Raw genomic sequence first — 3433 nt, forward strand, 5'->3', positions numbered from 1 at the left:
CCATGCTTCAGCCGGAAAGAACCAGCACATTAACGAGGAGGCAGCGTGGGGACAAGCCATGCTTCAGCCGGAAAGAACCAGCACATTAACGAGGAGGCAGCGTGGGGACAATCCATGCTTCAGCCGGAAAGAACTAGCACATTAACGAGGAGGCAGCGTGGGGACAAGCCATGCTTCAGCCGGAAAGAACCAGCACATTAATGAGGAGGCAGCGTGGGGACAAGCCATGCTTCAGCCGGAAAGAACCAGCACATTAACGAGGAGGCAGCGTGGGGACAAGCCATGCTTCAGCCGGAAAGAACCAGCACATTAATGAGGAGGCAGCGTGGGGACAATCCATGCTTCAGCCGGAAAGAACCAGCACATTAACGAGGAGGCAGCCTGGGGTCAAGCCATGCTTCAGCCGGAAAGAAAAAGCACATTAACGAGGAGACAGCGTGGGGACAAGCCATGCTTCAGCCGGAAAGAACCAGCACATTAACGAGGAGACAGCGTGGGGACAAGCCATGCTTCAGCCGGAAAGAACCAGCACATTAACGAGGAGACAGCGTGGGGACAAGCCATGCTTCAGCCGGAAAGAACCAGCACATTAACGAGGAGACAGCGTGGGGACAAGCCATGCTTCAGCCGGAAAGAACCAGCACATTAACGAGGACACAGCGTGGGGACAAGCCATGCTTCAGCCGGAAAGAACCAGCACATTAACGAGGAGACAGCGTGGGGACAAGCCATGCTTCAGCCGGAAAGAACCAGCACATTAACGAGGAGGCAGCGTGGGGACAATCCATGCTTCAGCCGGAAAGAACCAGCACATTAACGAGGAGGCAGCGTGGGGACAAGCCATGCTTCAGCCGGAAAGAACCAGCACATTAACGAGGAGACAGCGTGGGGACAATCCATGCTTCAGCCGGAAAGAACCAGCACATTAACAAGGAGACAGCGTGGGGACAATCCATGCTTCAGCCGGAAAGAACCAGCACATTAACGAGGAGACAGCGTGGGGACAAGCCATGCTTCAGCCAGAAAGAACCAGCACATTAACGAGGAGACAGCGAGGGGACAAGCCATGCTTCAGCCGGAAAGAACCAGCACATTAACGAGGAGACCGCGAGGGGACAAGCCATGCTTCAGCCGGAAAGAACCAGCACATTAACGAGGAGACAGCGTGGGGACAAGCCATGCTTCAGCCGGAAAGAACCAGCACATTAACGAGGAGACAGCGTGGGGACAAGCCATGCTTCAGCCGGAAAGAACCAGCACATTAACGAGGAGACAGCGTGGGGACAAGCCATGCTTCAGCCGGAAAGAACCAGCACATTAACGAGGAGACAGCGTGGGGACAAGCCATGCTTCAGCCGGAAAGAACCAGCACATTAACGAGGAGACAGCGTGGGGACAAGCCATGCTTCAGCCGGAAAGAAACCAGCACATTAACGAGGAGACAGCGTGGGGACAATCCATGCTTCAGCCGGAAAGAACCAGCACATTAACGAGGAGACAGCGTGGGGACAAGCCATGCTTCAGCCGGAAAGAACCAGCACATTAACGAGGAGGCAGCGTGGGGACAAGCCATGCTTCAGCCGGAAAGAACCAGCACATTAACGAGGAGGCAGCGTGGGGACAATCCATGCTTCAGCCGGAAAGAACCAGCACATTAACGAGGAGGCAGCGTGGGGACAAGCCATGCTTCAGCCGGAAAGAACCAGCACATTAACGAGGAGACAGCGTGGGGACAATCCATGCTTCAGCCGGAAAGAACCAGCACATTAACGAGGAGACAGCGTGGGGACAAGCCATGCTTCAGCCGGAAAGAACCAGCACATTAACGAGGAGACAGCGTGGGGACAAGCCATGCTTCAGCCGGAAAGAACCAGCACATTAACGAGGAGACAGCGAGGGGACAAGCCATGCTTCAGCCGGAAAGAACCAGCACATTAACGAGGAGACAGCGAGGGGACAAGCCATGCTTCAGCCGGAAAGAACCAGCACATTAACGAGGAGACAGCGTGGGGACAAGCCATGCTTCAGCCGGAAAGAACCAGCACATTAACGAGGAGACAGCGTGGGGACAAGCCATGCTTCAGCCGGAAAGAACCAGCACATTAACGAGGAGACAGCGTGGGGACAAGCCATGCTTCAGCCGGAAAGAACCAGCACATTAACGAGGAGACAGCGTGGGGACAAGCCATGCTTCAGCCGGAAAGAACCAGCACATTAACGAGGAGACAGCGTGGGGACAAGCCATGCTTCAGCCGGAAAGAACAAGCACATTAACGAGGAGACAGCGTGGGGACAAGCCATGCTTCAGCCGGAAAGAAACCAGCACATTAACGAGGAGACAGCGTGGGGACAATCCATGCTTCAGCCGGAAAGAACCAGCACATTAACGAGGAGACAGCGTGGGGACAAGCCATGCTTCAGCCGGAAAGAACCAGCACATTAACGAGGAGGCAGCGTGGGGACAAGCCATGCTTCAGCCGGAAAGAACCAGCACATTAACGAGGAGGCAGCGTGGGGACAATCCATGCTTCAGCCGGAAAGAACCAGCACATTAACGAGGAGGCAGCGTGGGGACAAGCCATGCTTCAGCCGGAAAGAACCAGCACATTAACGAGGAGACAGCGTGGGGACAATCCATGCTTCAGCCGGAAAGAACCAGCACATTAACGAGGAGACAGCGTGGGGACAAGCCATGCTTCAGCCGGAAAGAACCAGCACATTAACGAGGAGACAGCGTGGGGACAAGCCATGCTTCAGCCGGAAAGAACCAGCACATTAACGAGGAGACAGCGAGGGGACAAGCCATGCTTCAGCCGGAAAGAACCAGCACATTAACGAGGAGACAGCGTGGGGACAAGCCATGCTTCAGCCGGAAAGAACCAGCACATTAACGAGGAGACAGCGTGGGGACAATCCATGCTTCAGCCGGAAAGAACCAGCACATTAACGAGGAGACAGCGTGGGGACAATCCATGCTTCAGCCGGAAAGAACCAGCACATTAACGAGGAGACAGCGTGGGGACAAGCCATGCTTCAGCCAGAAAGAACCAGCACATTAACGAGGAGACAGCGAGGGGACAAGCCATGCTTCAGCCGGAAAGAACCAGCACATTAACGAGGAGACCGCGAGGGGACAAGCCATGCTTCAGCCGGAAAGAACCAGCACATTAACGAGGAGACAGCGTGGGGACAAGCCATGCTTCAGCCGGAAAGAACCAGCACATTAACGAGGAGACAGCGTGGGGACAAGCCATGCTTCAGCCGGAAAGAACCAGCACATTAACGAGGAGACAGCGTGGGGACAAGCCATGCTTCAGCCAGAAAGAACCAGCACATTAACGAGGAGACAGCGAGGGGACAAGCCATGCTTCAGCCGGAAAGAACCAGCACATTAACGAGGAGACAGCGAGGGGACAAGCCATGCTTCAGCCGG

This window comes from Pseudophryne corroboree, chromosome 1 (assembly GCF_028390025.1).
Source record: "Pseudophryne corroboree isolate aPseCor3 chromosome 1, aPseCor3.hap2, whole genome shotgun sequence".
NCBI classification, from domain to species: domain Eukaryota; kingdom Metazoa; phylum Chordata; class Amphibia; order Anura; family Myobatrachidae; genus Pseudophryne; species Pseudophryne corroboree.